At 42.4% G+C, this 27136-nt stretch overlaps 1 pseudogene; it reads right to left on the minus strand.

Annotated features, from left to right (window-relative positions):
• Positions 1-22147: 22147 nt before the first annotated feature.
• LOC136883414 (beta-1,3-glucosyltransferase pseudogene) lies at positions 22148-23578 on the minus strand (annotated as a pseudogene).
• Between the last annotated feature and the right edge of the window lie 3558 nt (positions 23579-27136).

The raw sequence follows: 27136 nt of genomic DNA on the forward strand, positions 1-27136 counted from the left end.
CCATAATAGACTATATCTTAACCGACTTCGAATTCAGGAAATCTGTTAGGAATGTACGAGTTTTCCGGGGATTTTTCGATGATACAGACCACTATCTGATCTGTAGTGAACTAAGTATCTCTAGGTCTAGGGTAGAGAAACTGAAATCTGTCTGCAGATGAATAAGGGTAGAAAATCTCCAGGACGAGAAAATTAGACAGAAGTACATGGATATGATTAGTGAGAAGTTTCGAACAGTAGACAGTAAGCAGGTTCAGGATATAGAAAGAGAATGGGTGGCATAAAGGGATGCTGTAGTAGAAACAGCAAGGGAATGCCTAGGAACTGTGTGTAAAGATGGGAAAAGGCGAACATCTTGGTGGAATGATTAAGTGAGAGCTGCTTGTAAACGTAAAAAGAAGGCTTATCAGAAATGGCTCCAAACAACGGCCGAGGCAGACAGGGATTTGTACGTAGATGAAAGAAACAGAGTGAAACAAATAGTTGTTGAATCCAAAAAGAAGTCGTGGGAAGACTTTGGTCATAACCTGGAAAGGCTAGGTCAAGCAGCAGGGAAACCTTTCTGGACAGTAATAAAGAATCTTAGGAAGGGAGGGAAAAAGGAATTGAACAGTGTTTTGAGTAATTCAGGTGGATTCATAATAGATCCCAAGGAATCACTGGAGAGGTGGAGGGAATATTTTGATCATCTTCTCAATGTAAAAGGAAATCATCATCGTGGTGTTGCAAACAGCCAAGCTCATGAGGAGGAGGAAAATGATGTTGGTGAATTTACGCTTGAGGAAGTGGAAAGGATGATAAATAAATTCCATTGTTATAAGGCAGCAGGAATAGATGAAATTAGACCTGAAATGGTGAAGTACAGTGGGAAGTCAGGGATGAAATGGCTTCATAGAGTAGTGAAATTAGCGTGGAGTGTTGGTAAGGTACCTTCAGATTGGACAAAAGCAGTAATTACACCTATCTATAAGCAAGGGAACAGGAAGGATTGCAACAACTATCGAAGTATCTCATTGATTAGTATACCAGGCAAAGTACTCACTGGCATCTTGGAAGGGAGGGTGCGATCAGTGATTGAGAGGAAGCTGGATGAAAACCAGTGTGGTTTCATACCATAGAGGGGCTGTCAGGATCAGATTTTCAGTATGCGCCAGGTAATTGAAAAATGCTACAAGAGGAATAGGCAGCTATGTTTATGTTTCGTAGATCTAGAGAAAGCATATGACAGGGTACCGAGGGAAAAGATGTTCGCTATATTGGGGGTCTGTGGAATTAAAGGTAGATTATTAAAATCAATCAAAGGCATTTATGTTGACAATTGCGCTTCAGTGAGAATTGATGGTAGAATGAGTTCTTGGTTCAGGGTACTTGCAGGGGTTAGACAAGGCTGTAATCTTTCACCTTTGCTGTTCGTAGTTTACATGGATCATCTGCTGAAAGGTATAAAATGGCAGGGAGGAATTCAGTTAGGTGGAAATGCAGTAAGCAGTCTGGCCTATGCTGACGACTTGGTCTTAATGGCAGATTGTGCCGAAAGTCTGCAGTCTAATATCTTGGAACTTGAAAAAAGGTGCAATGAGTATGGTATGAAAATTAGCCTTTCGAAGACTAAATTGATGTCAGTGGGTAAGAAATTCAACGTAATTGAATGTCAGACTGGTGATACAAAACTAGAACAGGTCGATAATTTCAAGTATTTAGGTTGTGTGTTCTCCCAGGATGGTAATATTGTAAGTGAGATTGAATCAAGGTGTAGTAAAGCTAATGCAGTGAGCTCGCAGTTGCGATCAGCAGTATTCTGTAAGAAGGAAGTCAGCTCCCAGACGAAACTATCTTTACATCGGTCTGTTTTCAGACCAACTTGGCTTTACGGGAGCGAAATCTGGGTGGACTCGGGATATCTTATTCATAAGTTAAAAGTAACAGACATGAAAGTAGCAAGAATGATTGCTTGTACAAACAGGTGGGAACAATGACATGAGGGTACTCGGAATGAGGATATAAAAGCTAATTTATGAATGAACTTGATGGATGAAAGTGTATGCATAAACCGGCTTGGGTGGTGGGGTCATGTGCAGCGAATGGAGAAGGATAGGTTACCTAGGAGAATAATGGACTGTTATGGAGGGTAAGAGAAGTCGAGGTAAACCAAGACGACGATGGTTAGACTCGGTTTCTAACGATTTAAAGATAAGAGGTATAGAACTAAATGAGGCCACAGCACTAGTTGCAAATAGAGGATAGTGGCGACATTTAGTACATTCACAGAGGCTTGCAGATTCAACGCTGAAGGGCATAACAGTCTATAATAATAATGTATGTATGTATGTATGTATGTATGTATGTATGTATGTATGTATGTATGTATGTACTGTCCGCACACTTTATCTTGATGCATTTGTGTACGGGGTGAGGAGTAAGGAGGGAGCTGTCCCGGTATCGATAGTGCTGCCTGGTGCTGCCAACTGAATGTAAATGAAATCTGAATTGAATCGAGAATATGATCGATCGATATGAAATTTCTAAACCGTTATCATCTTAAGCCAACAACTGTGTCACATACACATTATATAACATTATAAAACATATATCTCGATGCGAATCTTGTTCCTATCTTGAATTCTATACTTTGACTTTGATGTGTAAACAACAACAGTACCAGTACGTAAAGTTTACGCCAGATGTCGCACAACGATGCTTAAGCGATTCATAGTTTGTGTTTCAAAGGTTGCCAGTATGAATCTCGAAGATCGCCGAGGTCGACCGATTCAGCACTAGGATGTAAATGCACCAAGATAAAGTGTGCGGATAGTATGTATGTATGTATGTATGTATGTATGTAATAGAATGTCATTCTCTCTTCACTATTTCCCGAGATCCAGTGACGTTACACAGAGGCACTGTACAACCGGTTGCCACGGCTAGCGATGTATAATAAAGAGGCGGTCGTTTATTGTCAACGAATTTTGTGTATGCGTGCGCGTGCGGGGGTGAAAAGAAGCAGCGTGGTTACCGCGGTAGTTGCCAGTAGTATTCATTACTGTTACGCCATGAACGCAAGACAACCCTTGATTTTTTGCATGAGATTCTGAGGAAAAAAACGTCGTCTTGGATTCGGAGAAATACGGTATCACTCCAGAGTTTCCTCTTCAAATGACATCACCTAACCTAACCGTATATGTGTCATGAAAACATACTTGAAACGCATGTAGAGAAATGAGTTATCCTCGCTAAAAATTTACGAAATTTAACTAGATGCGAGAAAATATGAACTATCCTCTGAAATCAGTGATGTAGGCCTACTCTGCCATATCTTGAGGTGTATCACAATTAATTAATTTCAGTACGGTATATAACATTAAAATTAAGAGATCTTTTACTTCAGCCGTTATTTTTAATGAGTTAACAACTGCTGTTGGCCACGGTATTTACGCATTTATTATGAAAACTTATCCTCTTTCATTTTGAATTTTCTTTAGGGAACAGCAGTCATTGGGTATTACTAATCGACTCTAACATCGACGAGAGAGCTCGCAAATGCACATAATGAGAGCAAACGCTTCAGTTTCCTTATTCAAACGGGGTCACCTATCACCGTACCATACATATCATGAAAACATACTTCAAGCGCCAGTAGAGAAATGATAACCTTCTCGCTATAAATTTACATGATAATAACTTTTCCGTAATTTAACCCGACGCGAGAATATATAAACTAACCTCTGAAATCAATTATGCACCCTGCCATATCTCAAGGTGCATCCCAGTTTTACTTAATTACAGTATTTATCATTAAAATTAAGCGATCGTTTAGTCAGCCTGTATTTTCAACGAGTTAAGAGCTGTTATCGGACATGTTATTTACGCATTTATTACGAAAATATGCTCTCTTTCAATTAGAATTTTCTTTACGAAACAGCAGTCAACGGGTAATACTAATCGACTCCGACATCGCCTTCAAATATCGACGAGAGAACTCGCTAGTGGACATAGCGAGGAAACGATACCGAAGATAATCGATTGCATGCAACATAATCGCTGGGGTGCATAAATATCGGTAACGGAAAAATCGTGCGTGCTTAATCGACTGTAATAACGGATGCGTCAGTGATAAGGCTCTCACTGTAACCGAAGGATAATACACAGTTTAATACAGGAATTTTAAAGGGGCCGCAAAATATTGTCGGTATAACGGGGTTCTCGTTATATGCCATGCTCGCTATAGCGGACTTCTACTGTACAAAGATTTATACTGACATATTTACATGGGAGCAGTCTAAGGAAAAAGATAAAAGTAATCGGCACATTATCAGCTGATCATTAGTTGTGACAATAATACCAATATATATGGTCCGTTATTGGACATTATAAATCTTCCAGCTAACTCATTCCTGGTTGCCAGCGTTTCACCCCCGTGTGCTAGGCTGGGCTCGTCAGTTGGTACCTAGCACACCTACCAATACGCTGGCCAGTGCATACCGTGGAGGCCACTGCGTAGGCTAATTGTTACCACCGGCAGTGCCAATGCACTATGAGAGACCTAGGAAACTCTGCAATAATTTTCCTGATGTGTTTAGCAACAAGTTAAGTGTCACCAATGTCTAAGAGTACAAAATTGAAGTAACGGATAACATACCTGTTCGCTCTCCTCCGTATCAGCTGTCACCTCCCAAAATTAAAGCCCTTAAGGCTATTATTGACCAAATGCTCGCTGATGGAGTGATACGCCCTTCTACGTCAGCCTATTCTTCTCCGATATTTCTTGCCCCTAAACCGCAAGGTGGTTATTGTCCTGTAGTTGACTATCGGATGTTGAACCGTAAAGTGGTCCTCCAATCTGTTCCCCTTCCTGATTTGCACTCTTGTTTTTCTTGGTTTGCTAATGCCAAAATTTTTAACACCTTCGATTTAAATCAGGCATATTACCAGATACTTCTGGCCGAGGAATCTAGGCATCTCACAACTTTTGCTACCGATTGGAACCTCTATTAATTTAAGCGCGTTCCATTCATGCTGGCGGCTGTCCTCACTCGGTTACTGGATTATGTTTTGTCTGACATTAAATTCGAGTTTGTCTATAATTACATTGACAATTTGGTAAACTTCAGTGAAATCGTCGAGGAACACCTTGTCCATCTCAACGAAGTCCTTGAGAGACTACGTAAAGCAGTTCTAGCCCTTAAGGCCAGCAAGGTCTCTTTCGTACAACCGCATATGTCCTTCTTAGGCCATATTGTGTCGGTTAAGGATGTCTCAATCGATCAGTCTCGTACTGCCGCCATCCAAAATTTTCCCTCGCCGAAAGACGTCGAGGCTGTAGCCAGATTTATTGGCATGGTTAATATTTTTAGGAAATTCATTCCCGATCTTGCCGAACGGGCAGCTCCATTAAATGCCTTGCGAAGAAAGGATGCCAAATTTGTGTAGGGTGATGCCCAACGTGAAGCCTTTTGTGACTTGAAATCCGCCTTATGTAACGTACCTGTACTGACTATGCCAGATTTTTCCAAACGCTTCATCCTTCAGACTGATGACTCTTCCACAGGCATATCCGGTATTCTCCTTCAGGAATTTCAATTGGGGCGTCGCCCTATTTCTTATGCTTCTCGTGCCCTGAATCCTGCTGAACGAAACTATTCCATTTATGAGTTGGAAGCCTTAGCTGTTGTCTTCTCTTTAGAATGGTTCAGAATGTACCTGGAGCATCTCCCTTTCGATCTTGAAACTGATAATCAGGCGTTGAGTTGGGTACTGGCCGGTCGTCTTGTGCGTCAGCCTTCCAATATGAAGCTCGCCACATTCGTGGCACGGAAAATGTTGTGGCTGATGACCTCAGTAGGATGTTCAATCCAGGCAGCTATGACCCTCAATCAGAGCCTGCAGACCCCTCTCCAGAACAAGTATCAGCGTTTGTGAATGTAGTTATCACTGATTCTCCCTATCTTTTCAAAGATATAACCAAACATCAGGAGGACGACGCTGAGTTAAAAGCTATTATCGACAGGATTAAATCTGGTGAGCATATTAAGCCTCACGTCCTTAAGAATGGTGTCTTATTTTGTCCTGCTCGCGGTTGCAGAGTCCCGAAAATTGTAGTCCCAACTAACCTGGTTCCGGCTCTCTTCAAGTATTTTCATGAATCCCCAGTGGGGGGGGGGGGTCATCTGGGCGTTTTCAAAACCAAAGAGAAAATTCGTAAGCACTTCATTTGGAAATCCACGGATGGTGAGATCCGTACCCTTGTCAAATCTTACAAAACTTGTAACATCAGTAAACCCGTCACTAATACTCGTCTAGCTCTGTTCTCTTCCTAGCAAGCTTCTCGTCCAATGGAGAGATTGCTCATAGTCTACATTGGTCCTTTCCCGAGATCACGGACCGGCCATCGTTTCATACTTGTGCGTGTTGACGTCTTTTCGCGTTTTACGTGGTTGTTCCCAACTCGTATGGCTAACACCAACACCACCATCTCATGCTTGAAACAGATATTTGCTTCTTTTGCACCCTGTCAATTTTTGGTGAGTGATAATGCAAGAGCTTTACTTCTGTCCAGTTTCGCAATTTCTGTTTTGATCTATCCATTGCTCATGTAACCACTACCCCGTATTACCCGAGGCCAGATTATGCTAAAAGAGTGAATCGTAACCTGCGATCAGCCCTCATCGCTTATCACTCCGCTGACCACTCTAAGTGGGATTCATCACTAAATTGGTTCTCGTTTGCCTTTAACACTGCCGTCCATGAGAGCCACAAGCAAACTCCTGCTTCGTTATTACTGGCCTTTACTCCAAATTCTCCACTATCAAATTTGTGGTCAATTAACGATCTTCTGCCCGACGACGCCAGCCCAGAAAAGATCCGAGTTAATTGGCACCATGCACGAAAAACTTAAACTTAAAGGTTCATTACACTAAATTCCAGCGTAATTACAACCACGGGCGAAGGCCACACGATCTGTCTGTGGGTGACCGGATGTTTATACCCCGTAAGCAGTGCTGCGGACTACGTTATCAGTAAGTTGGAAAAACCAGTTCAAGGTAGGTCTGCTGAACTTCTGTTTGTATAAGCCAGTAGATTATGAAAATATAGGGTCATAACATTTTCATGTCATTAATTTAACAAAACATTTTTAAAAGTGCTTACAAATGATTTGATCCTTAACTCAGCAGTGATAATTACTTTTTCTGTTTTCAGAAGCTGTAGTTACTCTGTCATCAAGTTCACTGGCAACGATAGCTGGATATTTGATACATGTAGCAGAAGAAGAAACTATCTGTGACAGTTGTCTGCAACTGATAGTCCTGCAGTATCCTTAATCCGTTTTCAAGACAGAGGAGGGTTAAGGTACCCTAACGCTTTCTTCAGGGCTATGATACAAATGTGTTACGATTTCGTTATTGAAGCAGTAGACTGTCTCCCAAGAAAACACTATCCACCGATCTGTACCCACTACCTGAAAGACAGGTTTTCAAGGGAACTCATGTGCAAGACTTGCAATAACGAAACATTGCCGCTATTGTTGCTGCAGAAATTACTCAAGCTTTTGTTGGACAATATTGCAGGGAATATTTCATCAAAGTGCCAAAATATTCCGAATCTTGACCGAAAACCTTCGAACAGAAAAGTGTTAAATTTAAGTTGGGCTAGGCAGTGATGTAAGATTGAAATGGTGACTCTGAACTGGAGAACCGTTACAGGGACTACATTTTATGTAATAGCTTGTACGTGAGCATAAATTGACTATATTTCCCCAAAACTTGAAAACACCTTTGCAAATATGTATACATTCGTGTACTCTTTGGGTCCATACTTCGGCGACTCATAACCTCAAGATACTGATGTAAATAAGTTTCCTACAAGACACGTTAACACCATATTGACGGACTATTTCCACTACTAGAAAAATTGATCACGAGCAACATTCAGAACATGTGGTTATTCCGTAAGTATCATAATTGGCTATATATTAGCGAATTTCCACAAGTACTTGACACAATATCCACGCTGAACATAGGCAGGCTTGTGTCTAAGAAAGGCGATCCTCGCGGGAGAACTGTGTAGTGATTACTTGGATTTGGAAGACGGCGAGAAATTGTATATGTTTATGCGTTAATTTGGTATGTAATGTATTTATTTATTGTTTTCTGTAACTAGGGAATGTTATATCAGGTAATTATTTATATTAAATTGATTTTAATATGGTTTTAAGATGGTTTGATTGTCGTGAGAAAAATTGAAATGTATTAATTAGGAAACACCCTATTGTACATTTTAGAAGTGAAGCTTCCACGGTGTGAAGAATTATTTAATTTCTTTTCCGGGTTGAACCGTGTTGTACTTGTACGCATATCACGTACAGTTTGCCGACGTTTCGAATACATTGCAGTATTCATTGTCAAGGCGACTGAAATACCCCTACTCGATCCGAGGTAATCAGTCTCCCAGGCAGAATTACACTACTAGAGTGGCCTTGATCTTGGCCTTTTATATCCTAGCCTATCTGGTTGACGTAAGCCCTGGCTGTCTCGCGAGGCTTCTGGAAAGTTTATGTCACAGCCAGGTAGTGGGGGCTTGCTCGCGCTGTTATGTAATGGGGTTGCGGCCCGTGTGTTTATGTTGTGGTCTGTATGTCTTAAACTATGAATGATGGGCATCCAAAAATTACTGATTTTGTATCCTTCTTCTAAATTTATGTTATTCGGATGTTTCTTGATTTCGATAGCCTCGCGGATTTTTCTTTCCAGATTCCAAGGGATAGCTGCTAGGATCTTGGTCTTGTCAAATGATATTCCGTGCCTAGTTTCGTAGGAATGCTTGGCTACTGCTGAAATATCTGTGTTTTGGTTCTTGGTGTGACGGATATGTTCTTTTAGGCGGGTGGAGATCAGACGTTTTGTCTCACCTACATAACAAGCTCCGCAGCTACATTCAATGTGATACACTCCAGGGGCCTGTAATTCTATTGTGTCTTTTACTGGTGGTAGATAACGGGCTAGCTTACGGTGAGGTTTATAGATAGTTTTTATGTTGTATTTGTCCAGTATCTTGCCGATCCTGTCTGTAGTGTTTTTAATGTATGGCAGTATCGCTGTTTTCTGGCGGGTCAGTTCTTCTTTCCCGTTGTTTTCTCCTGCGGCGGTCTTTTCTTTCTTCTCTTCTGATTTTTTAAGGACTCGTCGGATGTTATTGAGCGAGTAGCCATTTTTCCTAAGGGTTTCCGTGAGGTGTTCTTTTTCTTCCTCGAGGTGCTCTGCGTCAGATATCGCTATGGCCCTGTTTACTAGTGATGTTAGGACAGCCTGCTTTTGTGATGGGTGATGATGAGACGAGGCGTGTAGGTACCTGTCTGTGTGAGTGGGTTTCCTGTATACTGCGCGACTCAGCGTCCCATTGGGGTTACGTATTACTAGCACATCCAGGAACGGTAGTTTTCCGTCTACTTCTATTTCCATGGTGAACTGAATATTTACGTGTATGGAGTTGAGATGGTCGAGAAATAGCTGTAGGTTATTGCTCCCGTGAGGCCAGATTACAAAAGTGTCGTCTACAAAACGGAGAAAACATTTCGGTTTCAGGGCAGATGTAGCTAAGGCTTTCTGTTCGAAGTGTTCCATATACATGTTTGCTATTATTGGAGAGAGTGGCGACCCCATCGCGGCCCCTTCAGTCTGTTCGTAGAACTCTCCGTTGAAATAGAAGTAAGTGGCGCTAAGGCATTCTTTAGCTAGTGTTGACAGGTCTTCTGGAAGTTTCTGATCTAATAGCGGAAATACTTCTGTTAGCGGCACCTTGGTGAAGAGTGACGTGACGTCAAAGCTTACTAATAGGTCCGTACTTTCAATTGATTGGTCCTTAAGGAGCTGGATGAAATGTCGTGAGTCCTTCACGTAGGTTTCAGTATTTCCTGTATGTGGCTGAAGTAGTCCAGCTAGGTAGCGGGCGATCTCGTGCGTGGGAGAGCCTATAGCGCTCACGATAGGACGCAGAGGTATGCCTTCTTTGTGGATTTTAGGCAGGCCATACAATTTTGGAGGTATCGGGTCCGAGGATATCAGTTTCTTCTGTACTTCGGCTGGGATACTGGAATTTTTTACTAGTGTGTGGAGTTTGTTCTTAATGCGCTTGGTAGGGTTCCTGATTTTCCTGTATGTAGAACCGGTGAGTAATTGTTCTATTTTCCGAGTGTAGTCTGTGCGTGTCATTATCACCGTAGCGTTGCCTTTATCTGCGGGTAGGATAATTGTTTCCGTATCTTGACGTAGTGTTTTTAGGGCATGAATTTCTTCTTTAGTCAAATTGGATGGCGGCGGCTTTGCGGATCTCAGTAGACATGATACATCCTGTCTGATCTCCTCTGCAGATTCGGTAGGAAGGTGCCGGATTGCAATTTCTACTTTGCTAATTATTTCTTCTACCGGTATACTATTCGGAGCTACTGCGTAGTTGAGTCCTTTTCTCAAGACCGAGGTAGTGGGTTCACTGAGTGGCTTATCTGTGAGGTTTACTATTACATTCTTCTTCAGTGGAGCAGGTGGTTTCGATTTCTGTTTTTGTAAGAGGCGGTTGAATTTCTTGTTTTGCTTGGCAGTGGCTAGTTCCAGTGTACGCTGGGATTGTGTGTTGCTAATGCTGTCTAACGTGGTCCAATCATTGAGCGACAGAGTGCTGGCAAGTTGCAGGTGGAGATGAAATAATTTATTGTTGAGGTAGTCCAGAGTCTGTCTTGTGTCACTGATCCGTTCTCTGAGGAGTTTTATGCTGGTTTCGTGAAGAATACGGTCAGTCCGTCGGTTCTTGGTGTGATATTTCAGTCTCACACATGCTGGTATAATGCTGTTGTCCCTGCAGCGTTTCAGAAAGGCGAGTCGAGCCAGGTAGTTACTCATTTTCTTCCGAAGGTTGTCGAACTGCCTAGTAGCTTTGAGAATATCCTCCCCGTAAAGGTTTCGTATCTTAGAAGTGAAGCTTCCACGGTGTGAAGAATTATTTAATTTCTTTTCCGGGTTGAACCGTGTTGTACTTGTACGCATATCACGTACAGTTTGCCGACGTTTCGAATACATTGCAGTATTCATTGTCAAGGCGACTGAAATACCCCTACTCGATCCGAGGTAATCAGTCTCCCAGGCAGAATTACACTACTAGAGTGGCCTTGATCTTGGCCTTTTATATCCTAGCCTATCTGGTTGACGTAAGCCCTGGCTGTCTCGCGAGGCTTCTGGAAAGTTTATGTCACAGCCAGGTAGTGGGGGCTTGCTCGCGCTGTTATGTAATGGGGTTGCGGCCCGTGTGTTTATGTTGTGGTCTGTATGTCTTAAACTATGAATGATGGGCATCCAAAAATTATTGATTTTGTATCCTTCTTCTAAATTTATGTTATTCGGATGTTTCTTGATTTCGATAGCCTCGCGGATTTTTCTTTCCAGATTCCAAGGGATAGCTGCTAGGATCTTGGTCTTGTCAAATGATATTCCGTGCCTAGTTTCGTAGGAATGCTTGGCTACTGCTGAAATGTCTGTGTTTTGGTTCTTGGTGTGACGGATATGTTCTTTTAGGCGGGTGGAGATCAGACGTTTTGTCTCACCTACATAACAAGCTCCGCAGCTACATTCAATGTGATACACTCCAGGGGCCTGTAATTCTATTGTGTCTTTTACTGGTGGTAGATAACGGGCTAGCTTACGGTGAGGTTTATAGATAGTTTTTATGTTGTATTTGTCCAGTATCTTGCCGATCCTGTCTGTAGTGTTTTTAATGTATGGCAGTATCGCTGTTTTCTGGCGGGTCAGTTCTTCTTTCCCGTTGTTTTCTCCTGCGGCGGTCTTTTCTTTCTTCTCTTCTGATTTTTTAAGGACTCGTCGGATGTTATTGAGCGAGTAGCCATTTTTCCTAAGGGTTTCCGTGAGGTGTTCTTTTTCTTCCTCGAGGTGCTCTGCGTCAGATATCGCTATGGCCCTGTTTACTAGTGATGTTAGGACAGCCTGCTTTTGTGATGGGTGATGATGAGACGAGGCGTGTAGGTACCTGTCTGTGTGAGTGGGTTTCCTGTATACTGCGCGACTCAGCGTCCCATTGGGGTTACGTATTACTAGCACATCCAGGAACGGTAGTTTTCCGTCTACTTCTATTTCCATGGTGAACTGAATATTTACGTGTATGGAGTTGAGATGGTCGAGAAATAGCTGTAGGTTATTGCTCCCGTGAGGCCAGATTACAAAAGTGTCGTCTACAAAACGGAGAAAACATTTCGGTTTCAGGGCAGATGTAGCTAAGGCTTTCTGTTCGAAGTGTTCCATATACATGTTTGCTATTATTGGAGAGAGTGGCGACCCCATCGCGGCCCCTTCAGTCTGTTCGTAGAACTCTCCGTTGAAATAGAAGTAAGTGGCGCTAAGGCATTCTTTAGCTAGTGTTGACAGGTCTTCTGGAAGTTTCTGATCTAATAGCGGAAATACTTCTGTTAGCGGCACCTTGGTGAAGAGTGACGTGACGTCAAAGCTTACTAATAGGTCCGTACTTTCAATTGATTGGTCCTTAAGGAGCTGGATGAAATGTCGTGAGCCCTTCACGTAGGTTTCAGTATTTCCTGTATATGGCTGAAGTAGTCCAGCTAGGTAGCGGGCGATCTCGTGCGTGGGAGAGCCTATAGCGCTCACGATAGGACGCAGAGGTATGCCTTCTTTGTGGATTTTAGGCAGGCCATACAATTTTGGAGGTATCGGGTCCGAGGATATCAGTTTCTTCTGTACTTCGGCTGGGATACTGGAATTTTTTACTAGTGTGTGGAGTTTGTTCTTAATGCGCTTGGTAGGGTTCCTGATTTTCCTGTATGTAGAACCGGTGAGTAATTGTTCTATTTTCCGAGTGTAGTCTGTGCGTGTCATTATCACCGTAGCGTTGCCTTTATCTGCGGGTAGGATAATTGTTTCCGTATCTTGACGTAGTGTTTTTAGGGCATGAATTTCTTCTTTAGTCAAATTGGATGGCGGCGGCTTTGCGGATCTCAGTAGACATGATACATCCTGTCTGATCTCCTCTGCAGATTCGGTAGGAAGGTGCCGGATTGCAATTTCTACTTTGCTAATTATTTCTTCTACCGGTATACTATTCGGAGCTACTGCGTAGTTGAGTCCTTTTCTCAAGACCGAGGTAGTGGGTTCACTGAGTGGCTTATCTGTGAGGTTTACTATTACATTCTTCTTCAGTGGAGCAGGTGGTTTCGATTTCTGTTTTTGTAAGAGGCGGTTGAATTTCTTGTTTTGCTTGGCAGTGGCTAGTTCCAGTGTACGCTGGGATTGTGTGTTGCTAATGCTGTCTAACGTGGTCCAATCATTGAGCGACAGAGTGCTGGCAAGTTGCAGGTGGAGATGAAATAATTTATTGTTGAGGTAGTCCAGAGTCTGTCTTGTGTCACTGATCCGTTCTCTGAGGAGTTTTATGCTGGTTTCGTGAAGAATACGGTCAGTCCGTCGGTTCTTGGTGTGATATTTCAGTCTCACACATGCTGGTATAATGCTGTTGTCCCTGCAGCGTTTCAGAAAGGCGAGTCGAGCCAGGTAGTTACTCATTTTCTTCCGAAGCTTTGAGAATATCCTCCCCGTAAAGGTTTCGTATCTTAGAAGTGAAGCTTCCACGGTGTGAAGAATTATTTAATTTCTTTTCCGGGTTGAACCGTGTTGTACTTGTACGCATATCACGTACAGTTTGCCGACGTTTCGAATACATTGCAGTATTCATTGTCAAGGCGACTGAAATACCCCTACTCGATCCGAGGTAATCAGTCTCCCAGGCAGAATTACACTACTAGAGTGGCCTTGATCTTGGCCTTTTATATCCTAGCCTATCTGGTTGACGTAAGCCCTGGCTGTCTCGCGAGGCTTCTGGAAAGTTTATGTCACAGCCAGGTAGTGGGGGCTTGCTCGCGCTGTTATGTAATGGGGTTGCGGCCCGTGTGTTTATGTTGTGGTCTGTATGTCTTAAACTATGAATGATGGGCATCCAAAAATTACTGATTTTGTATCCTTCTTCTAAATTTATGTTATTCGGATGTTTCTTGATTTCGATAGCCTCGCGGATTTTTCTTTCCAGATTCCAAGGGATAGCTGCTAGGATCTTGGTCTTGTCAAATGATATTCCGTGCCTAGTTTCGTAGGAATGCTTGGCTACTGCTGAAATATCTGTGTTTTGGTTCTTGGTGTGACGGATATGTTCTTTTAGGCAGGTGGAGATCAGACGTTTTGTCTCACCTACATAACAAGCTCCGCAGCTACATTCAATGTGATACACTCCAGGGGCCTGTAATTCTATTGTGTCTTTCACTGGTGGTAGATAACGGGCTAGCTTACGGTGAGGTTTATAGATAGTTTTTATGTTGTATTTGTCCAGTATCTTGCCGATCCTGTCTGTAGTGTTTTTAATGTATGGCAGTATCGCTGTTTTCTGGCGGGTCAGTTCTTCTTTCCCGTTGTTTTCTCCTGCGGCGGTCTTTTCTTTCTTCTCTTCTGATTTTTTAAGGACTCGTCGGATGTTATTGAGCGAGTAGCCATTTTTCCTAAGGGTTTCCGTGAGGTGTTCTTTTTCTTCCTCGAGGTGCTCTGCGTCAGATATCGCTATGGCCCTGTTTACTAGTGATGTTAGGACAGCCTGCTTTTGTGATGGGTGATGATGAGACGAGGCGTGTAGGTACCTGTCTGTGTGAGTGGGTTTCCTGTATACTGCGCGACTCAGCGTCCCATTGGGGTTACGTATTACTAGCACATCCAGGAACGGTAGTTTTCCGTCTACTTCTATTTCCATGGTGAACTGAATATTTACGTGTATGGAGTTGAGATGGTCGAGAAATAGCTGTAGGTTATTGCTCCCGTGAGGCCAGATTACAAAAGTGTCGTCTACAAAACGGAGAAAACATTTCGGTTTCAGGGCAGATGTAGCTAAGGCTTTCTGTTCGAAGTGTTCCATATACATGTTTGCTATTATTGGAGAGAGTGGCGACCCCATCGCGGCCCCTTCAGTCTGTTCGTAGAACTCTCCGTTGAAATAGAAGTAAGTGGCGCTAAGGCATTCTTTAGCTAGTGTTGACAGGTCTTCTGGAAGTTTCTGATCTAATAGCGGAAATACTTCTGTTAGCGGCACCTTGGTGAAGAGTGACGTGACGTCAAAGCTTACTAATAGGTCCGTACTTTCAATTGATTGGTCCTTAAGGAGCTGGATGAAATGTCGTGAGCCCTTCACGTAGGTTTCAGTATTTCCTGTATATGGCTGAAGTAGTCCAGCTAGGTAGCGGGCGATCTCGTGCGTGGGAGAGCCTATAGCGCTCACGATAGGACGCAGAGGTATGCCTTCTTTGTGGATTTTAGGCAGGCCATACAATTTTGGAGGTATCGGGTCCGAGGATATCAGTTTCTTCTGTACTTCGGCTGGGATACTGGAATTTTTTACTAGTGTGTGGAGTTTGTTCTTAATGCGCTTGGTAGGGTTCCTGATTTTCCTGTATGTAGAACCGGTGAGTAATTGTTCTATTTTCCGAGTGTAGTCTGTGCGTGTCATTATCACCGTAGCGTTGCCTTTATCTGCGGGTAGGATAATTGTTTCCGTATCTTGACGTAGTGTTTTTAGGGCATGAATTTCTTCTTTAGTCAAATTGGATGGCGGCGGCTTTGCGGATCTCAGTAGACATGATACATCCTGTCTGATCTCCTCTGCAGATTCGGTAGGAAGGTGCCGGATTGCAATTTCTACTTTGCTAATTATTTCTTCTACCGGTATACTATTCGGAGCTACTGCGTAGTTGAGTCCTTTTCTCAAGACCGAGGTAGTGGGTTCACTGAGTGGCTTATCTGTGAGGTTTACTATTACATTCTTCTTCAGTGGAGCAGGTGGTTTCGATTTCTGTTTTTGTAAGAGGCGGTTGAATTTCTTGTTTTGCTTGGCAGTGGCTAGTTCCAGTGTACGCTGGGATTGTGTGTTGCTAATGCTGTCTAACGTGGTCCAATCATTGAGCGACAGAGTGCTGGCAAGTTGCAGGTGGAGATGAAATAATTTATTGTTGAGGTAGTCCAGAGTCTGTCTTGTGTCACTGATCCGTTCTCTGAGGAGTTTTATGCTGGTTTCGTGAAGAATACGGTCAGTCCGTCGGTTCTTGGTGTGATATTTCAGTCTCACACATGCTGGTATAATGCTGTTGTCCCTGCAGCGTTTCAGAAAGGCGAGTCGAGCCAGGTAGTTACTCATTTTCTTCCGAAGCTTTGAGAATATCCTCCCCGTAAAGGTTTCGTATCTTAGAAGTGAAGCTTCCACGGTGTGAAGAATTATTTAATTTCTTTTCCGGGTTGAACCGTGTTGTACTTGTACGCATATCACGTACAGTTTGCCGACGTTTCGAATACATTGCAGTATTCATTGTCAAGGCGACTGAAATACCCCTACTCGATCCGAGGTAATCAGTCTCCCAGGCAGAATTACACTACTAGAGTGGCCTTGATCTTGGCCTTTTATATCCTAGCCTATCTGGTTGACGTAAGCCCTGGCTGTCTCGCGAGGCTTCTGGAAAGTTTATGTCACAGCCAGGTAGTGGGGGCTTGCTCGCGCTGTTATGTAATGGGGTTGCGGCCCGTGTGTTTATGTTGTGGTCTGTATGTCTTAAACTATGAATGATGGGCATCCAAAAATTACTGATTTTGTATCCTTCTTCTAAATTTATGTTATTCGGATGTTTCTTGATTTCGATAGCCTCGCGGATTTTTCTTTCCAGATTCCAAGGGATAGCTGCTAGGATCTTGGTCTTGTCAAATGATATTCCGTGCCTAGTTTCGTAGGAATGCTTGGCTACTGCTGAAATATCTGTGTTTTGGTTCTTGGTGTGACGGATATGTTCTTTTAGGCAGGTGGAGATCAGACGTTTTGTCTCACCTACATAACAAGCTCCGCAGCTACATTCAATGTGATACACTCCAGGGGCCTGTAATTCTATTGTGTCTTTCACTGGTGGTAGATAACGGGCTAGCTTACGGTGAGGTTTATAGATAGTTTTTATGTTGTATTTGTCCAGTATCTTGCCGATCCTGTCTGTAGTGTTTTTAATGTATGGCAGTATCGCTGTTTTCTGGCGGGTCAGTTCTTCTTTCCCGTTGTTTTCTCCTGCGGCGGTCTTTTCTTTCTTCTCTTCTGATTTTTTAAGGACTCGTCGGATGTTATTGAGCGAGTAGCCATTTTTCCTAAGGGTTTCCGTGAGGTGTTCTTTTTCTTCCTCGAGGTGCTCTGCGTCAGATATCGCTATGGCCCTGTTTACTAGTGATGTTAGGACAGCCTGCTTTTGTGATGGGTGATGATGAGACGAGGCGTGTAGGTACCTGTCTGTGTGAGTGGGTTTCCTGTATACTGCGCGACTCAGCGTCCCATTGGGGTTACGTATTACTAGCACATCCAGGAACGGTAGTTTTCCGTCTACTTCTATTTCCATGGTGAACTGAATATTTACGTGTATGGAGTTGAGATGGTCGAGAAATAGCTGTAGGTTATTGCTCCCGTGAGGCCAGATTACAAAAGTGTCGTCTACAAAACGGAGAAAACATTTCGGTTTCAGGGCAGATGTAGCTAAGGCTTTCTGTTCGAAGTGTTCCATATACATGTTTGCTATTATTGGAGAGAGTGGCGACCCCATCGCGGCCCCTTCAGTCTGTTCGTAGAACTCTCCGTTGAAATAGAAGTAAGTGGCGCTAAGGCATTCTTTAGCTAGTGTTGACAGGTCTTCTGGAAGTTTCTGATCTAATAGCGGAAATACTTCTGTTAGCGGCACCTTGGTGAAGAGTGACGTGACGTCAAAGCTTACTAATAGGTCCGTACTTTCAATTGATTGGTCCTTAAGGAGCTGGATGAAATGTCGTGAGTCCTTCACGTAGGTTTCAGTATTTCCTGTATGTGGCTGAAGTAGTCCAGCTAGGTAGCGGGCGATCTCGTGCGTGGGAGAGCCTATAGCGCTCACGATAGGACGCAGAGGTATGCCTTCTTTGTGGATTTTAGGCAGGCCATACAATTTTGGAGGTATCGGGTCCGAGGATATCAGTTTCTTCTGTACTTCGGCTGGGATACTGGAATTTTTTACTAGTGTGTGGAGTTTGTTCTTAATGCGCTTGGTAGGGTTCCTGATTTTCCTGTATGTAGAACCGGTGAGTAATTGTTCTATTTTCCGAGTGTAGTCTGTGCGTGTCATTATCACCGTAGCGTTGCCTTTATCTGCGGGTAGGATAATTGTTTCCGTATCTTGACGTAGTGTTTTTAGGGCATGAATTTCTTCTTTAGTCAAATTGGATGGCGGCGGCTTTGCGGATCTCAGTAGACATGATACATCCTGTCTGATCTCCTCTGCAGATTCGGTAGGAAGGTGCCGGATTGCAATTTCTACTTTGCTAATTATTTCTTCTACCGGTATACTATTCGGAGCTACTGCGTAGTTGAGTCCTTTTCTCAAGACCGAGGTAGTGGGTTCACTGAGTGGCTTATCTGTGAGGTTTACTATTACATTCTTCTTCAGTGGAGCAGGTGGTTTCGATTTCTGTTTTTGTAAGAGGCGGTTGAATTTCTTGTTTTGCTTGGCAGTGGCTAGTTCCAGTGTACGCTGGGATTGTGTGTTGCTAATGCTGTCTAACGTGGTCCAATCATTGAGCGACAGAGTGCTGGCAAGTTGCAGGTGGAGATGAAATAATTTATTGTTGAGGTAGTCCAGAGTCTGTCTTGTGTCACTGATCCGTTCTCTGAGGAGTTTTATGCTGGTTTCGTGAAGAATACGGTCAGTCCGTCGGTTCTTGGTGTGATATTTCAGTCTCACACATGCTGGTATAATGCTGTTGTCCCTGCAGCGTTTCAGAAAGGCGAGTCGAGCCAGGTAGTTACTCATTTTCTTCCGAAGCTTTGAGAATATCCTCCCCGTAAAGGTTTCGTATCTTAGAAGTGAAGCTTCCACGGTGTGAAGAGTACACGCGCCACATCGGCATGGGATGTTTCCGGTTTCATGATATTGCATCAATTTCGACGTTTCTGGATGCTACGCAGTATTCCTTATCAGCACTAATTACTGGTCCCTAATTGGGTATAATAAAAGTAATTTTGATTGGTGGGTGAAGAAAAAAGAACGGACGCTCATTGGTTGTTTTACGATTTCCTAATTTCCGGAGAGAAGCGCTTCGCTAGAGCCTAGCTCTTCCGAGGCGGCTTTGAATCGTGACCATTGAAGGGAGAAGTTGCCTTTTACAGGAGACGGGTCTTCCTGGCCCCTCCAACAGGTAAGCACTTAGTTGTTTTTCATTTTTCAGGTTATCTTCAAATGTAGAATTCCGTTTAATATCTTTTGCCGGAGCTTACCCGTTTTTTCCTTCAATCGCCAAAATTTCAGTAAAATGACTTAGCCTACCGACAAGTCATATCAGAGTAATGTTAAGAGACAGTTTCCATTTCTTTTGTTGATTTGTAAATTAGATACTCAAAGCCTTTCGATGTAAAACACAATATGTAAATTTCACCTTGGGGCTGTCTCGTTTATCCCGCTTTATCTTGGAGTATTCACCTTTGGGACGGGCACAATTTCTCAGAAGTGTTTTTGAGGGGGCTACCTACTGAAGGTGCTCTGCACTAAGATTGTATTTTAAACGTTGTACATCTTCATAACAGTGTAACGTTACCTTCCTTTTCTTTCTTCCCGACAGTTTAATGTGTTTTGAAAGTGTCGGCACGAACAGTGGAACATTGTGTGCGATGTTCCGATGTAAGATTAGATAACTAAAAGCTACCCTCGGGGTAAATTGTAATTATTGCTGGGTTTCTGTTTTCGAATTTTAATGGTGTATTTTGTTGTTTATTTACGTTTTAATTTTCATCTAAAATTGTTAAGTAAAGTTTATGATTACATTTGACTTCACTTCTTCAGCATTGCCAATATCTTTCACCGCCTGAATATGGTTCCCAGTTGCTTCCCAATTATCCTTTCTTAGTCGTCATGTTGGTTAACCTGTTTGTTATTGTTTTAGGTGTTTAATGTGCGTGTGGTTTCAATTTCATACATATTATTATCAAGTCTACGTTAATTAATGTTGGTGTGTAACGAGGTGATTGCACAATGGTAGCAAATATTATTATTATTATTATTATTATTATTATTATTATTATTATTATTATTATTATTATTATTATTATTATTATTATTATTATTATTATTATTGCTATTACTTGTAACCTTACTTATTTCGGAGATTACAAACTGAAAACTAAATTCGGTGAGCCCACTTCTCATGGCTCATTTACCAGCCTTGTATAATAGCGTAAGCAACGTGATTCACACAGAATATCCTCATGAAGTAGACACAGTCTTCCTTCAAAAGTTGTTAGCCTGCTGTATTGACAGTTAATTCACTATTCTTGCGTGGTTGCTGCCATCAAAGTGTAATGACAGGGAAACATGAACACTTAATGAACAACTTCAAAAAATTGCCAGTATCTCAGATTTTCTCCGCATGGCGTGTAATACTTCAACGAAACAAATGCTGGAAAAGAACAAAGCAAGGAAATGGCAGAAATTAAAACTAGAATAAATTCAGTGAAGTCGAAAATAAATTAGATTAATTCCGCAAAATCCGTACGTGAGCGTGCTGATTTCACTGTGTCCACCTAAACAAGATGACACATAAGCAACCACTTCGATCGCTTATCATCCTCCGTCTGAGCAGAGACCAGTGTAATACCGGTCAATACTAGCAGTTAGTTTAACGTCGTACTGTGTGAACCATGTTGGCGCTCTTCCTCTGAATGAAGTAACGTGGACGTGATGTTAGCAGTACATCCACAGATAGCTGGACAGAGGTCGCTCCCTGTCTGTAACGCAATTACACCTGACAATGTTCGGCGTGATGGAGGTTCGTATCGAGGGTTTAATTTACGGGCGAACATTTCGAACACTTCGCCCTCCACAACTGACAAAGTATGCCACGAATATGTATTACGATCGTATACTGCAACAAGGACTACAAGTCACTTTTCACATGTTTAGATATTCCACCACACAAGTTACATTTCGCGGACTTGTTTCATTCACCAGGCACCAGGCCTGGCTAGTAATCTACACAACGAGCGAATTGCTGCGCGGTTTGGGTCACGTAGCTATCAGCCCTGAGGATTGTTTTCCGTGGTTTCCTATTTTAACGCCGGGAAAACGCTGGGACTCTACCTCACGGTCGCTTCCTATCCCATCGTCTGCGTCAGTGCGACGTAAAGCAAGCTGTTAATAAAGTAATCGACAAATTAAACACTAACGATAAATGAGAATGTAAATAATGTCATATACTCGCCTTTTTCATATGTATAAAGTAGTATCTAGCGAGCATGTAGCCTAATGTTGGGGCAGAACCGGGACGAGTTTCGTACAACGCTTGCTGTAAAGTTTTGTAATTACCGTATTGTAAATGTGCCCCCTTAGACTGCAGGTGGTCCCCCTCGTCATTTGCCTCCTCATGCTAGCGCCCTCTCTTTCTTCACACATGTATTATACATGCCTCACACATCGAGTGAGCCAGGGCCACCAACTGAATGGAATACTGCCGAGTCATAATACCCAACAAAACAGAAAGTTCAAGTTCACCCTTAAATATTGAAAAGGGAAAGTTTACACTCGCCATACTTAATCTCTTCAAAATGCAAAATAGCCCTAACGAAGGGCAGACAAATTCATTCGCGAAAATTACAACAAAAAAGGCAAAAAGGTGAATTCTTGGAAATTTGCACTATCATAATTATTCGAATGGAATTAAAAATTACTTTCTTAAATCCCATTAAATAAACAAGGGAAATGCGATCCCAATCACTTCACTGTTAATGACTTACCTCGTCCAGCAGAATGAACATGAATGATAGTCCCCATCTCAGACATGCTACCAGGCAGGTTGGTGACAAGGGCCATGGAAACTCAACAAACAATATTTATTTGTTTTCGTAATGTAATATTTCACGAAGCATTTTACGCACAAAATACTCAGATTTGTTATCCCTATGTGACCTACAACAAAATTATCACTATGTCTAGCGGGAGAGAACAAATCTCGGCCAAGGGAAGTCAGACAGGAAGTAATACTCAGCACAACTGGCTAGGAGCTGTGGGGAGAAAAGTTCAAAGTTCGTTGCGCCTGCGTGTTGTTCGAGATGTTTCCATTTGTTGATCAGCTGCAGCGAACCATTCTTTATAAACTTTGACGGGGTTGTTCATCGAGTGTCTATGGAACGACACAGGCTGTTGGCTGATCAAATATTCTGGAGGGTAGTCTGCAGGACGAGCTTGATGGAAGGCCGGGGAGTGGATGATGGGTACTCCCAGTCGAGCTAAGCAAACCCCCAGGAACATATCGTCGGGGGTTGAGGGTGATGGACACTCGCACTCCTTGGAATTCACTATGCTGGAAGCCACGTCAATGCTGAACACCATTCCACCCCCTCCAGTGATGTAGTTGTATCCAAGATGGGGGTGAAATACATTGTATCCATATCTCTCCCCCAGGGCTATTCCTGCTGGCGGATCAAAACAACTAAGAAGCTGCAGAATCCGGGAGACACTCAGGATTGTGTCATCATCAGTGATGATTACCCATTTCAAGTCTGCTATGTCTTTGGCTTTTAATACAGCATCGTTCAGAATGGCTAAAGTCTTGTGACAGTGGCCTGTCTCCGTATTCGGTACTCCGAGATCGATGGTAGGTATTGATGCATTTTCCATATCGCTATACAGTCCAATATGAACGGCATGTTTTGCCCATGTCCTCTTTAAAACAGGTATCCTGTCCTCATGAAATTTACTACACGTCTTTACACCAAAATATACCGATGTCTTTTTGACAGGATCTCCACATGGCTGAAAATTTTCTGGAAAAGACGCACAGCGCGGTTTTGGATTTAGACATAAGAAATCTGCGTGTGTCAAATTGGGCCCTATGCCATTGCTTCTAATAAACAGAGCTAATTCATGGGAAGCATCGATAGAAAAGTCAATAGTTGTGAGATCTTCATGATCCAGACGGTGAGATAACTTTTCCAATAAAGCGTAACTCACAGCAAATCCCGATCCAAAATAAGGATATTTAAATTGTTTGGTATTTACACTAAAAGCGTAATGGTGGATGATGGTTGGTTCTCTATCATGGAGAGCGTGCCCTATCCACATGCTCTGAAAATAATCGAACTTTTCCAAGTATTCGAGAAGTTTCTTCAAGTTGATCTTGGTATAGCTTTCGCAGAAGAATAGCCATGAACTGTTCGCACCGTGGAGGATGTTCAGCCACCTAAGAAGAGGAAGGACAGTCCATGCTCCGGGATGTGGGAACTCTTGATGAATAAGATGAACTGCAGGTGCCTTATCATTTAGCTCTCGAGCCTGGTTCCAAAGTTCATCCCTGAGTTGAAAAGCCTGGCTCGTCTGGAAGTTGTTTTGGCTCAACACCACGATCACCACGTCACGTGGAATTAGCGATAATATGGAAGATGTATGAAGAATGACGATCAACAACAGAACTTCGAATTGCCATCTCACAGCTCTGGACAAGAACATCATAACCTAATATCCGCGACACTTCCGCTCCCTAGTGCTGAATTGGTGGACCTCGGTTACATTCGACCCTTCGAGATAGTGATAGGGATATCGAATGTTCTAACTGTCGGTAGACAACCGATTGTGAAGCGTGACTATCGAATGAAAACATTCGGTAGTTTTCATTCAGTTTGAAATCGGTTATAGGGACCGTGCCAAGGTCTGTCTAGACAGACCTTGGACGCCTTGGACCGTGCGAATGGCGAGTGGTGCGCTCTTGCGACTACCTCAGAAAACGTTTGATGGGGTAAGCTGCAGGCCAGCGCTCGAGTTAGTTTATGTTGGTGTTAACTGAAAGAATGGAGAGTCGAACGATTAAAGCAAACAAAACTTTCACTCATCTCCCAGCAAGGAATTGACATTAACATTTATTGAAGGGGACTTCTCCTTCAAATGAAAATGAAGTAGCCTCGTTGTGTTCACACTGTTTTATTATGAGACATAAGGTGGCTTTTACAGCATGGTAAGCCTCTCAACATTGGCCAAAAAGAAAAGGCAATGTCTCTTCAACCCCTGAAAGCGTTTGGGACCTGATATGATGTACTTTTCTTACTGTTAGTCTTCTGCATTGAAAACTTTGAAGTACGTCAGTGAGCAAACTAAAAAGATAAAAGTTCATACACGAGCCCCTCAGTGTGACACTACCCGTAACGACCATTCTTCGATTAAGAATACAGTTTTACATATTCCGAATTAGTGGCAGATAATACTGCAAATAAAACCTTTCCAGTAAGGGAATGACAGTAGATAGGAATTGCTCATCCCTTGAAATTTTCACAGTGATAATTCCTTTAGGAGAATATACAAACAGTTCACATAAGTTGATGTTTAAAACATACATGGATATCTGCACTTTAGTAGACGTGACTATCTTTAACCCTCGACTGGCGTTGTGGTGTCCTTAACGGTACCAGTGAGTTTCTACAACCCTGGCTCTCTCTCCGTATTCCATTCTGGCTATCGCTGTTCACTGTAGCTGTTACTTAGTGCGAGGTCAACTGCTATCTAGAGTTGTAGCGTTTAGTAAATATTGGTTTTCTCAGCAACTTGATTTAAATATTGCGTGGTGCCGTTTACGACCCCACAACGGCGTTTGTGTTACGAAGTTTGCCGTGACTTAATTTTTTTTTTTTTTTTGCTAGGGGCTTTACGTCGCGCCGACACAGATAGGTCTTATGGCGACGATGGGATAGGAAAGGTCTAGGAGTTGGAAGGAAGCGGCCGTGGCCTTAATTAAGGTACAGCCCCAGCATTTGCCTGGTGTGAAAATGGGAAACCACGGAAAACCATTTTCAGGGCTGCCGATAGTGGGATTCGAACCTACTATCTCCCGGATGCAAGCTCACAGCCGCGCGTCTACGCGCACGGCCAACTCGCCCGGTGACTTAAAATTTTGTAAGTGTTCATATTTCATTCGAAGTGCGTGTTTGGTACATTTTTCTTAGTATAAGCCTTCCTATGGCTTCTACATTTCGACCTGGCACGTCAGTGTGTGATCCTAGGATCGCAGTGTTTTAGAGGAAGATGCCGAAGGAAATGACGACAACGATCACTCAGATGAAAATGATCCAGATTACAATTCCGAACACGACACGGATTCGGAACAAGAAGAAGATGAGGAAGACGAAGAGGGCAGTTTCACGGACAACCTACACGTCCATAACCAGCCGTGAAGTGATCAGCTACCGAACCCAAAAGGCAAGTGAGACGTCAAACTTCCAACCCTTAAGTGGTTGTGAAAATGACGTAAATGATTGAGAAATTCAGAAGTTTTATGAGTTTTATATACTACAATATTTAAATATACCTTTGAATTTGCTTTGGAACAATGAACATTTAAAATTGTTTTCATTTAAGTTTAATTCATTGGAGTGTCATTTTCTTTTAAAATCAGTGGCAGTAAAACAATTGTGCATTTTCTCATATTCTGTAATTAGTAAATATGTTAATTTCTCATTGTAGGTAATGAAAAAGGTATAAGGAAATTTAATTGACATGTATTTATTTTTGAAACTTATATAAAGTGTGTTTGAAGTCATCCATTCTATGGTATCATTTTCGACCCCACAACGCCAGTCGAGGATTAATATTAATTTCACCTTGTTGTGTCACACACAAATACGATACATTGCTCCGTTTCTCTTGAGTAATAAGCTTTCGAAAAAGGACACTTAATTTCCAAGAGAGAAAAGCCATTGGGATGAAATACTGTCCCATGTGGACTCGAACACAGCCATGGCTGCTCTGCTTTGATGCACACTCCCACCTGTTTTACAAAACAGTCATTGAGTTTGCAGTACTAATCCATGGCTAGTTGTTCAGTGTTCCTACCGTACCTCATCGCAGGTGTGATAAGAGATGACCTGATGAGCTTGCTGGCTGCCAGATAAGCGTAATTTTCTTTGTTTGAACCATACAGCACAGCGATATTGAAACCTTGTGTCAAGTGCAATTTTGTACATATGTTCTGTTGTAACTGTAACGTTTGCGATATAAAATAGTTGCACATCTTGAGGCAAGAAATCGAGATAATTCACAGGTTTGATTGATAATCTAACAGCGGACATTTTCGTAACAAAATAGCACATATGGACTGCATGGGTCGTTCAGACACTAGATCAATTTCGCTACGTTCTACAGCATCATATATAACGTTTTGTAGAATGGAACTTGCCACCACGTAATTTTCACTCTCACATTCGGCTTTAAGCATGTCAATGAAGGCACACTCAATATGTTTTACTCGTTGGTACAAACAAGTTTTATTGAAAGTGGTTGATTCTGTTTGTTCAGCAACGTGGACGTATGGTTTCAACAGTTCTGCTATCTTCTCAGATCCTTACGAGCACACTTCAGTTTTTCTCATTGTCGTACTATGGTTGTTTGGGAGGAGTCCGAATACAGGAACAGAAAGCAGCAATGTGCATCCACAATGTTCCTGTTATTGCCAATCTGAATATAAATAAAAATACTTATAATGTGGAATTATTTATCGCATCACCTTTTGGAATTAAATATTTTTGTTATAATCTTTGAACCATCTCATCATCATTCACAGCTTATCCCGCCTGCGCAGGGGAAGTACATTCAAGAAGAAGTTACCCTTCCTCACTCATTATTTATAAACTGAAAATCTGCCGGGATTTGAACTTGAGGCAAACCACTCGCTAGCTCGTTTATAATAGTAGAATAACTGAGAAAAACTGGCTTGCCTTTCGTATGTTAGTTTAGCTGCTAGCCTCTGACTTCAGTGACATTGAAGTGCGATATTCAGTTGAAAGAATTGTTTCAGGAAAGGCATACGTCTTTAAATTCATGATTACGACTTTTACAGGACTCAGTATATGCAATGTGGCCCCGTGCAATGATTCAATAATTTATAACTTAACTAAAGTTATTGTGAATAAATAATTAACAATTTCCCGAAGTACGTAGCAATAAAATATAGTAAATACCTTATTTTCAAAGTTGTATCGTGGCTGATTAATACTCGTTTCCCTTAGACACTTGCCGTATAATCCT

This window comes from Anabrus simplex, chromosome 11, assembly GCF_040414725.1.
Source record: "Anabrus simplex isolate iqAnaSimp1 chromosome 11, ASM4041472v1, whole genome shotgun sequence".
Lineage (NCBI taxonomy): Eukaryota > Metazoa > Arthropoda > Insecta > Orthoptera > Tettigoniidae > Anabrus > Anabrus simplex.